This window comes from Anastrepha obliqua, chromosome 2 (assembly GCF_027943255.1).
Source record: "Anastrepha obliqua isolate idAnaObli1 chromosome 2, idAnaObli1_1.0, whole genome shotgun sequence".
Taxonomy (NCBI): Eukaryota; Metazoa; Arthropoda; class Insecta; order Diptera; family Tephritidae; genus Anastrepha; species Anastrepha obliqua.
The window spans coordinates 13,732,124-13,744,771 of NC_072893.1; the positions used below are offsets into that span (position 1 = coordinate 13,732,124).

The 12,648-nt window shown below is 37.5% G+C and overlaps 1 protein-coding gene across 2 annotated transcripts in view; it reads right to left on the minus strand.

Moving 5' to 3' along the window:
- LOC129237240 (uncharacterized) overlaps positions 1 to 12,648 on the minus strand; it is a 94,216-nt gene that overhangs the window by 29,326 nt on the left and 52,242 nt on the right. Inside the window, exon 1 of one of the 2 annotated variants that reach the window (XM_054871832.1) lies at positions 4,451 to 4,519. The exons of the other annotated variant lie outside the window; for it this stretch is intronic. The gene's annotated coding sequence lies outside the window, so the exon portion shown is untranslated. Of the gene's footprint in view, positions 1 to 4,450; positions 4,520 to 12,648 lie in introns of those variants that run through there. 2 annotated transcript variants of the gene reach the window in all.

Sequence of the window (12,648 nt, forward strand, 5' to 3'; positions counted from 1 at the left end):
AGCAGTACTAAGAACACTAAGAACACTGCGCACTGTTTCAGAGTCATTGCTTGGGGGGACCAATTCAGGATGAAATTAATTTAGACATAGTAAAAAATCTTGCTAGGTTAGGTTTGGCAGCCGCATCGCACATAGAGACAGCGCTGCCACTAGACCACGAAATGGGTCCGTTGTGAGCCGCGGGAGCTGGAATACTTTTCCCTTTCCATATTGAACCATCCTGAGCTTTTGACAAAGCGTAAAAGGTCGTTGATACCTAAAGTATATAGAGATAATCTTTTAATACTTTATTATATAGGAGATTAGGACTCCTTGCATGATTTTCTATGAGACAATGTCCTGTGAGGTCCACTACTAACGCCCTAATTTGAAGTCTACTCAATTTTATAATATTCTTGGACAGACGTGCATTTAGTCTTGGCCATGTTTGCCTAGCAATTTCACAGGTATTGACACTAGTCCATCTTTGGTTTACAGAACTGGTTGGTGCGTGCAGATAGAAACTAACATTCAATCGCGACCCAGGCTCGTGATGTTTATTTTTGATCCGACTATCTGTACACGACCCGGGCTCTTGATATTTACGTTTGGCCCAACGATCTATTCACGAAGATAACAAATGCGTTGAAAGAAATTTTTTATTGGCACTTTTCTTTTACTACTAAAAGTTCTTATAACCCAATTTTTTGGTACAAATCCAATTTTTTATTTTTAACCACCTAAATCTACTGAGTCTTCATTCAGCTTCTTAATGCGAATGCATTTACTAGTTAATAATTATATTTATTAGCTTTTAGTGCAAAAATTTTGGTGAAAAAGGTTGTTTTTTGCTTTAATAAAATTTCATTTAGCATCTTAGTGCTAATGCACTTACTGCTATTTAGCACTGAATTTATCAAACAATTTATTATAAATTGCAATAGTAGAGCATTTTTAGTACAAAAGCTTTTAGATTAAAAGCTTGTAGCACAAACAATTTTAGTACAAAATATATGATATCATATTCATCGTCTTTTGTTAAAAAAATTTAATAGTAGAAAATTTTTAGTAAAACAACTTTTAGTACAAAAAAAGGGAATTATTTTTAATGTCTTTTATTAAAAAAATGTTAAAGTACAAAAATAGTAGTAAAAAAAGGTTGTAGTGCACAAAAATAGGAAATTACATTTATTATCTTTTATTACAATTGTAAAATGTTAAGTAAAAATACTTTTAGTACAAAAAAAGATTATATTTATTATGTGTTATTCAAAAAAATTAATAGTAAATAAATTTTACTACCAGACGCTTAGTACAAAAATATGAAATTATATTTATTAACTTTTATTAAAAAAATGTAATAGTAGAAAAATTTAAATACACCAACTTTTAGTAAAAATGTATGGAGTTATATTTATTATCTTTTCTTTTTCAATTTGATTTTATTTGTTCATTTTTAGGAGCGTTGTACTAATGCACCTAGTATGTAAGTATCATACATAAAAGGTTACTAATAAATAAATTTCATTTGATAAAAAAAATTATAATTGTAAAAAAATTCTGTACAATAAATTTTCGTACAAAAACTTAGTATAAACAATTTAAGCAAAAGAAAACCAGGATATAACCTTCATTAAAAGAATTATAATGGCATACAAATTTTAGTACAAAAACTTTTAGTACACACAATTTTAGTAAAAAAAATTGTGACATAACATTTATTTAAAAAAATTATAAGTGTAGAAAAACTTTATACAAAAACTTTTAGTACAAATATTTTTAGTACAAATATTTTTAATACAAAGAAAAGGAAGTATATTTATTATCCTTTACTACAGATATTATGGTTGCAGAAAAAATTTAGTACAAACACTTTTAGTGCAAACAATTTTAGCAAAAGAAAACCAGGTTCTAACATTTATTTAAAAAATTATAATTGCTTAAAACTTTAAGTACAAAAACTTTTAGTGCACACAATTGTAGTAAAAAAAAAACATTTATTTAAAAAAATTATAATTGTAGAACATTTTATACAAAAACTTTTAGTACAAATAGTTTTAGTACAAGCAAAAAAAAGCAATTATATTTATTATCTTTTATTAAAAACATTCTGATTGCAAAAAAATTAGTACAAAAATTTTTAGTACAAGTACTTTTAGCACAAAAATAGGGGATTATATTTATCATCTCTTATTAAAAAAATTATTATTGTAAAAAACTTTGGTAAAAAAACTTTTAGTCAACACAATTTTAGTAAAAGAGAATTGGGATATAACATTTATTTTAAAACATTATAATTCAAGAAAAATATTATTTACAACAACAAAAAAAATTAGTACAAAAACTTTCAGTACAAATACTTTTAGTTCAAAGAAAATGAATTATATTTATTATGATTATAGAAAAATCTAACAACTTTTAGTACTAACACTCTTAGTACAAATACTTTTAGCACAAAAATAGAGGTAGATGATAAATATATATCATCTCTTATTAATAAAACTATTATTGTAAAAAACTTAAGTACACAAAATTTCAGTAAAAAAATTTTTAGTACACCCAGTTTTAGTAAAACAAGTGCGTGTAGCGCAGTACACATAACAAAAGTGAAACTTTCAAGGCAGACGAAGAAAGAGGAAGAGACCCGAGAGAGATTGAGGGAGAGAGAGAGATAGAGAGAGAGAGAGCGAGAGAGAGAAAGAATATATATCTACATAAATTCACAACATTTGCAGAGAATACAAATAGACAAAATTTACAAAAAACGGAGAAGGGTCGACCGGTGTAGGTAAACGCCGGACACAAACCGTGGCAACAACGCACACGACTCCGAGCGTTTATCACCCGCACAAACGCAGCGATTCCAGGACCACAGAAACGGCACAAATTACCGCAAAGCAATACCAATAAATCCGACGCCGAAATGGATAGCACTTTATAGTACGCACAAGCACAAGTCAGGGAACGGAAATAAGCGCCAAAACGTAGGCACCAAAAAAAAAAAAAAAAACGCCAAAAAAATTGGGACCAAAAAACGTTGGCACCAAAAATATATTTCCTACAAGTTTGCACCAACAAACAAGCGCCAAAAAGTAGGCAGTGTTATTTCTCACTAGAAATTAGCAACCACAAGGAAAAACTCAGGAAAAATAGCCTAAAGTGTATCTGAGATATATATAAGGTATAGCTCTCTCTCTCCTTTTCCTCTACGTTATATCTTTTTTCTCTCTCGCGGAACGAAAATGCCCAAAACGTTGCATGGCCTTGAAATTTTACTCTCCATTCTCGCTTGTCCATCGACGCCTACGAAGTTCCACTTCAAAAAATCAGAATATAACATAACACCAAGCGGCGTAAACATTCGTATTTGACTGTTTTAGTGGTTCATATGTAATTAAATAGTTTTAGCAGAGCTGTAGCAACTTAAAAGTTCTCTCATTTTACTTTTTTTGGCATCAAACTTCATTGTTGCATTTATTTTTCACATAATTGTATGCGCACACATCTACATCAATAAGAAATGCAGATGCTGATGTCAATGGAAGTAGAGAAATAAGAAAACTTTGCTGATAAGCTGCGATTTTAATTGGTCATGTGACTGGTGGGGGTGATCGTGCGTCGAGCCACATTATTATTCTTATGTGTTTTATAAGGTGTGAGATTATTTTTTATTTAATCAGATTTAAGAATTTTCACGCATTTGCAAAATTTACTTCTTTTATTTATTTTTTTAAAGCCACTTTCTTTAGCACAAATTTAATTTTATTTTGTTTTTATCATTGATGATTCGCGCGAAATAAATAAACACAATTGCGTATTGCATCAAAAAAAAATTCACTGGGCGCATTGACTTGAAAACGTCAGTTGAGGGCATGCAGACGTAAAGTGCCGGGTATTTTTTTGTTTTTTTGTGACGTGCGGCGTTTTAAAGATCACTGATCGTTTTATTAATGAGCCAGAAATGGTTTGTCTATGTGACTGATTGAGAAGTGGCAATTAGCGCTGAATGGTCGGTTGCCTTATTTTTACGATATTGCTGCACGCGTGAGTGGAAAAACAAAAAAACAAAAAAACGCAAATGTTACTATTTATTTTTTTAGGTCAACTTAAAGCATTTATTTCGTGGAAATTTAGAAAAAAAGTTGTGATCAAATACAAATAAAACTCAGAATTAACTGCACCGCATTTTCGCTGTGCCAAGTGCAGATCAGCACTGAGTTGTTCAGCATTTACTTGTATTTTCATTAGAAGAGTAGGTAAATTATTTAGATGCCTGCGATTTTCACGCACTGAAACATGTCTTTTTGTATTTTTTTTTTATGCTCAGCTCAGCAGTTTAACAGAAAATAGCATCAATTAAATTGAATGATAATTAATCCATTGGGATCGATTCTCAAGACCTCAACACTCATGCAACGTTCACGTGCACTTTATTTGCAACACACACACACACATATACATATAAACGCACATCTACATATGAACCACAGCTTTCCCAGCAAGTTGAGCTCATTTAACGAAAACGAGTCTTAAACCGCACCGTACAAATGCATTCGAACAACTGAACAACTGCGATTTTAACTGCTAACAAAGCGAATAAAATTTTTAACTTCATAGCTACAGCAATAAAAAATTTAGGAAACCGGGTAAAGCTCTATCCAAAAAAAAAACAAAAAAAAAACGTAAAAGAAAAAGAAAGGGAGCAATGTGAGACGTCGCAAAAAAAATTTTAAGACGAAAAGTTTACAAAGTTACTAACCGAAATGCAAACCTATGCAAAAAGTAAATAAAAAATATTTACCCACGTATCCAATTCAGAACTTGAAACAACTCACTTCCACTCATAAGCTCGTGTACATGTACGGCTACATATATAAAGGGTGATCAATTTAGAGGTTTCAGATTTTAAACTGAAATAAAACAGCGAAAATTCAAATTGATCGGGCATTTTTGAATTGCTTTTGTGTAGAACCATTCATGCCACTTATTTCTTAAAGATAATCGCTTTCAAATGTTGGCCGCAAGTGCGCCGTACTTCGGCTATCCGTAAACACCCATTTTGAATGACGCGCTGGAGTACTGCGGCGGGTATCTCGTGAAGAATTTTAGTTGGTTGAATGTTGGCTTCCAACGCCTCAATTGAAGCTAGTTTAGTTACAAAGCCTCCAGACTTTCCATACCTCAACAAATAAAAGTCTAGAGTCTGATATCACACGATCTAGGTGGCCAATCCACTGGTCCGAGACGAGAACGAGAGATAAATTTCTCACCGAAACGGCGCCTATGTAAATCCATTGTTTCACGGGCTGTATGGCAGGTAGCGCCGTCTTGTTGGAACCAAATATTGTGGAAATCACGTTCTTCAATTTCTTCTTCTTCCCCTCAATTGGCGCGATAACCGCTCATGCGATCTTGGCCTAGTTTAACAAAACTCACCTTTCTCGTACTAACCGGCGCCAGTTGGGCACACCAAGTGAAGCTAAATCCTTCTTTGCTTAATCTCTCAAATGCAGACGAGGCCTTGCTCTTCCTCTGCTACCACCAGCTGGTACCGCATCGAAAACTTTCATAGCCGGAGCGTTTGTTTCCATTCGGGCGACATGACCAAGCCAGCGGAGCCACTGAATCTTTATTCGCTTGCACTATGTCTATGTCGTCGTAAAGCTCATACAGCTCATCGTTCCATCGCCTGCAATACTCGCCGTCGCCAACGTGCAAAGGTCCAAAAATCTTCCGCGGAATCTTTCTCTAAAATACTCCAAGTGATGCCTCATCAGATGTTGTCATCGTCCAAGTTTCTGCGCCATACAAAAGGAAGAGAAAGATGAGAGCGAGAGATGAGAGTGTGACTTTGTTCATCGAGAGACGAATTTACTACTCAGTTGCCTACTTAATCCAAAAAATCCATTGTTTCGCGGGCTGTATGGCAGGTAGCGCCGTCTTGTTGGAAGCAAATATTGTGGAGATCACGGGCTTCAATTTCCGTTCATCCGGCATCCAAAAGTAGTTTATCATGGCGCAATAGCGTTCGCCATTCACTGTTATATTGGCACCAGCCTCGTCTGTCAAGAAATTTGTGCCGATGATGCCTCCAACCCATAGGCCGCACCAAACGGTTGTTTTCAATGGATGTATTGACTGTTCTTGATGGGCTTCCGGTTGCTCTTCAGCTCAAATACGGCACTTTTGCTTATTGACATAGCCATTAAGCCTAAAATGCATTTCATCGTTGAACAAAATTCGAGTCCCAAAATGTGGATCTTCTGCGAGTTTTTCAAAAACGGTATGACTGAAATTATGACGCTTAGGAAGATCGGCCGACTTCAAATCTTGGATTAGCTGCAATTTATAGACTTTCAAAGTAAGATCTTCGCATAAAATCCGCCAAGTAGCGCCATAAACCTGTCCTAAACCCACCAACTCTTAGGGGAATGACACTGTCAATTTAGGAAGCTCTCGTGGAAACAAACGATTAATGATAGAGTAAAAAAAGCAACCACGGCACTCTATACATGCAAAAGAATTGTGGGGCAAAATGGGACCTAACACCAAAAATAGTACACTGGCTATATATAGAAGTGGTAAAACCTATCATGACATACGGTGTCTTGGTGTGGTGGCCAACACTTGAGAAAAGAACAACAGTATGGGGTAATGAACAATAGAAGCGGAATCAGTATCTATACTCATGGTTCCAAGCTAAATGAACAAGTAGGCGGAGGCCTTCAAGCTGAAATTCTGGCTATCAGGGAAGGCCTGTTAGCCCTAAATAAAAGTTTCAGTCCAAGCCAATCGGCCCTGAAAGCTTTAAAATCGCATAATATTAACTCGAAGACAGTAAAATAATGCAGCGACGTTTTGACAGAACAATCACAGTACTCTGTAATAAACCTGCTCTGGGTGCCGGGTCATAGAGACATAGAAGGCAACTGAAAAGCAGATAAACTAACGACATTGGATACCACATTACCGATCCAACCAGATAAAGCGAACATACCTATACCTTTAGCAACTTCCAAGAAGCTTATAGATAAACACACTATCAGAGCTGCCAACAGGTCCTGGACTCACTCCCTGACCTGTGCAATAAGTAGAATTACGTGGCCGGAATGGAATATGGGTCACACAAACCGACTGTTGAAACTAAACAGGTAAAACATGAGAAATCTTCTTGGGGTCCTAACAGCGCATTATCTGATTGGCAGGCATGCCAGTAGACTGGGACCACCCTATAACGACTATTGCATAAGCTGTAACGACATTGAAGAAGAAGATACTATGGAGCACTTTCTGTGCGGGTGCATGAAAGTTCAATATTTTAGGAAAAAGTTCCCTGAATAACTTGGCAGAAGTAGCCAATATAAAAATAACAAGCCTTGTTAGGTATATCAAAGCCACAGGTTGGTTCAATGAGGACAATGTAGAGTGAGGAGAGAGGACAGCCCTGGTGGTATCACAATGGGCCTACAGCAGGCCTAGGTGTGTCAACCCACAACCACTATACCTACCTACCTAATGCCATAGATGGGCCAAGTTGCTGAGATCGACGCCAAATCGATGCTTCCTAGTCTTCGGTAAAATTCTCACTTACAGCCGCAATATTCTCTTCACTTTTAATCGCTTGAGTATCTTCTAATAATGTAAAATTATTCTCAATTTGTGCCAATGGTTTGCCGAATAGTGCGTTCGGTAGGTCGGTTATGTGCACCATAAGTTGGCCTGAGCTCGCGATGAACTTTTTTAACAGAGCGTCGATTTCCGTACGATTTGTAAACGTTGTTGAGGTGTAAGTCTTTTCATGATGAAATGTCAATGAATACTGAAAAAATTATGTATTTGTTTTGACAGCAGTCAGGCGCGATCTGTAAAAGAAACCTCAATCGGATCACCCTTTATATATAAGTTTATGTATATGTGTGTAGAGCAAAATATTTCGCAGACGCAAACAATGTCGCAATGGCCGGTAAATAGACTCACTGACATTTAAGCAAGAAAAGCTGAAAACCAGCAGCCACAGACCTCACTGAGCCAGTCGTCACACTGCGAGCCAATAAGTCATGCAAATTTACACGCAAATATACAGAAGTGAAGCAACATGCCAATCAGCCAGCCAGTCAGTCAATCAGACAGCCAAGTGCCTATGTGCCTAGTTACAGTCACCGACCCAGCCTGCAGGGCTAGAGCAGAGCAGAGCAGAGCAGCGGAGTAGGTAAGTCAAAAGCCCCACCAACTCAAATTTACACAGGCAAACAGAATTAACTTTTGTTTTATGATCGCTGTACTTAATTACAGTTTCATTGCATTGCATTTGTTTAACTTAGAAGCAACAAGTACGCACGTGCATCTTTTGTAGTGTTGCAAGGTGGCAGCTACAATGACAAATAACAAAAACACAAAAAAAAAGTAAGTAAACAATACAACTCTAGTACGTAAAAAATAGTCAACGCAGCGAAGCGACATTGGCAAGCAAACACATAAGCAAAACAAAAAAAAAAAAAATTGCACAAATAATACCAACAACAATAGCAACAATAAAGCTCATACCAATAAGCGTATAAAATTTCGCTAGAGATAAGAAGTAATTGGTTAGTACTCGTCCTTAAATATAATTACAGTCCAATCGCTAATGAAAGGTGAAAGATGTTGACTTAAAAATTTATTGCTTCCCGGTAATAATGAATTGTAAAAAATTTCACGCTCCCTTAAGTTGCCTATTAATATTTGCAATTTTTCGGTGACTCACTAATCTCAAAATAAATAAAACTAATGTGTCATGGTGGGCGTGCATTGTGAGCGTAGCATGACTGCTTCAGAGGTGCAGAAGCTTAAATGGTAATTAAATATGGAAAATGTTTTTAACATCCATGAAATTAGCTTCATTTCATAGATTATTTTATGGCGTTAATGCTTGATAATGATTTCGGGCATGTGACTGCCGCAATTGATGCTTGCTGGTGGCGTAATCTGGTGGCGTAAAGGAAATAAAGTTTTTGTTTGTCGCACCATTACTCGTTACAATGATACTGGTGGCATCACGAACGTCATGGAGGTGGTCATCAAAAGACTGCAACATCACGTGTAATGATTCAAAAAGTGAAGAAGCGACTTGAGCGAAATCCCCGACGTAGTGCCAATCAAATGGCGGAAGAACTGAAAATATCTGATCGTAGCATGCGCCGCATACTGAGAAATTATCTCATAATCAAGCCTTACAAGATCCAAAAGGCGCATTTTTTCACACCAAAGCAGCAACAAGTCGGATTTGAGAGAGCGAAGGAGTTGATTCGCTTGGCCGAAAGCGGTCAGTTTCCGAACATTGTGTTTTCTGACGAGAAATTTTTTCAAATTGAGCAAATCGTTAACTCCTAAAACGATAGAGTTTATTTGACCGGCCGTTCGTACGAGAATTTGAGTCATCGATTGACGACCAGGAGACAGCACCCGCTCCAGCTAATGGTTAGACCGCTGTAACCGCAAATGGGCGCTCTCCAATCATTTTCATTGAGCCTGGCGTCAAGCTAAATGCGAAATATTATCGGAAAAGTATTCTGGAGGTTGTATTAGTAAAAGTATTCTGAGCTGTGGACAGACAAACACTTCGGTAGCAGACTATGGACGTTTCAACAGGACTCGGCACTGTGAGTGAACCAAAAATGGCTAAAAAACAACGTTCCGAACGCCATAACGTCCACACAATGGCTCTCAAATTCACCAGACGCTAATCGGATGGATTATTCTTTTTGGGCCATTTTGGAGAGCCAGGTTCGAACTAAAAGATTCACCAGTCCCGAGGCGCTGAAAAAAGCCATTATCTGCGAGTGGGCCAAAATAGCTGCAAGTCACATTCGGGCAGCGTGCGATTCGTTTCTGGACCATCTCAAGGCCATAGTAAAGGCAAAAGGTGGTCATACCGAGCAAAAGTAAATTGATTCTTAATTTTGTATTATTTTCACACATTTTTTACTTTGAATAGAATAAAAGTAATATAGTTTTCCAAACTTTCAGTTGCTTACATTTCGTGTACCGGACCCTGTACAAGTGGCCAAAGATTTTTCGTAAAACCTTTCTTACGAACCCTATAAGGGTCGCCTCAACAGATAGACTTAAAAGTTACACAAGGTGGCACAAAATTAATCACCCTATCGGCAGGTACAATTTTGCAAATAGCGTCGGACGTGAATTATATTTGACACTTGTGAATTAGACGACTGCAGAATACAACCAGATGCCCGTCAGTTGGGTATGCATTACTGTCAAGCCATGCTCAATCTGACTTTTTGGAGCACTAAAAATCTGCGTGTGATGTACAAAAGCCACTGTGTGGTGCGGCCTCACGCAGGAGGAGTGATTGAGCCGTATTTTTTAGGATGTCGTCGACAATACAGGGCCATGATTTTTTTTGGTGGGTGAGATAAGGTTCAAAATGCCTCCGCTCTTATACCGACCGTCGTCTACTGCGTCGAGTGGTGTGTCCACTATAACAATCCCTTCTTCTCTTCTGGGGCGACTCCCTGAGACCACTCCACAATGGCTATTGTAAAGGAAGTCTTTTCTGGTCGCGTAATTTCCCGTTTTGAAGACTTCTTAGCTTGAAGCTAATATACTTGAAGTTGCGGGCTTATGTCAACAGGCCTCAGACAATCGTAGCCCTTAAGAAGAATATTCGATAGGAATGCGAACAGTTATCACCGGAAATCTTGCGGAAAGTCATGGAAAGTGTGATTAGGTGTATCAACACTGGCGGCAGCCATTTGATGGATATCATCTTTTCTACTTGACAATAAAAAAGTATTGATCGAAATAAAGATTTCTATCACTCAAAATTTTTTTTTTTATTTTGCAAAAAAGTTTTTCAGAAATGTGATTGGATTACATTTTGATTGTGATGATATACCTACATATGCTATGCACATTGCCGGTTTCGGCGTCAACTCCTCTTGCAACGTAATATTTTCCACGTACTTGTATTCTTAGTGGGGTTGAGATCAGACGCTAAGAATGCTTTTATGTTTAAATATTACTTTTATAATTTTGCTGCAATCAGTCTAATAAACAGAGAAGACATAGTAATTTTCATTAAATCGCTGCGGATAAGATGGCAGGAACACGTCATAAGAGGGGAAGAAACCATTATGGACTATACGCCGATATTGGAGAGAAACATGGGAAGACCGCACAAAAGATGGCTAAACTGCGTCGCAGACGATCTGAAAACCATTTTTTTGTTCTTTTTTGTTGGCGGTAAGGTTGGGCTAAAAATGCCTTCGCACCACATAGTAACCGTCGCTACTACGTGTGTGGTAATTCCATTAAAAATATCCCACCTCTTCTCTTGGATCTTCCCCTCCACCCCGGGACTGTTTCCGCATTGCTTCGAGGTAGATGGCCAAGACGGCATCCTAAGAGTGACTCTTACTTACTCACCCTGCGTCCAGGGTCGCCTGTTTTGAGAAACTTCAACTCAACCTCGCTCAATACTTTTCAGCAAAAGTTTCCACTTCACGCCTCTTTTTTCGGATAATATCCTCCACGAAATTTGCGACGGCATTCCATTTTTCTTCGCCTATCATCATTTCCACGATTATTTCATTAAGTATAAAAATACCCATAGCTCCTTGCAGAGCTGTGTTCCACCTATCGGATTTAAAGAAGACTTTCTTTCTACCACCCTTTTTAAATCGACTATTAGTCTCGCTGTCCATCTACCGTACCGTTCAGAGTTCCATTTTGCCTGCCAAACTATGAGCGTTTGTATTCTAATATCGGAGACGCATGGTACTAGGTTTCCTGAGATTTTTGCCTCCCATCTCCGTTTGCGCACAAGAGCTAGATATGGATGGTTCCGCTAAAACCGCTGCTTCAGATACCAGAAGCCATTCTGAGAGCGGAGGTGCGTTGCACAGATTACAGAGTTTTTCGCCGGCATTGCACCCTTAGCGAACCTGCCCATATTTCGTATCCGTAGAAAAGAACAACATCAAGACGGACGCCCCAAATAGGAGGAGGAGCTTAGCCAACACCGGTGTGTCCATTAAAATTTTTCGCTTACTCTGAGTTGGACCTCCAAGGTTTGTCATGATCTTACTTAACATGCCGCTTACTTTGGCAGTAACTCTTATGAGCTTCATTCCTTTTTCGAATGCTGTTCAAGCACACCATATACAGCAAGTTCCCCTCGCTCTATTAAGAAGTCTTTTACTAAAGTTTCACAACTCCAATACCTTCTCTTCGTTTCTCGCCACAAAAAATTCTACTAATAACGATCCAGGCGTCCATTCCGTGACAAATGGTTTCGAGTTGGACATTTCGTTCTCTTTCATTTGATACCAATCTTTTTTTAATAGATTAAGAAGAACCTTTCATTTATTCGTTATTTGGTTGAGCATTGCTTGAAATATCAAGTTCCCGTATACCTTCAAGGTAACCTTATCCGAAAATTATATTTATAATATTATTTTTTTCTCGTTGTAATGTGTAATTACCCTGCCAGAAAGCAAAATAGATGAACGAAACCAAAGCAAGACTGAGTCTTGTCGAGGCCTATGCGCCCGAGTGGAGTGAACAAGGAAAAAAATGTGTAATTATACATTTTGTGATGCTCTGTCCATATGCACTTACGTGTGTACGTACGTAAGTTCCAACTAACAATAATCCTTAAATCAACTAAAT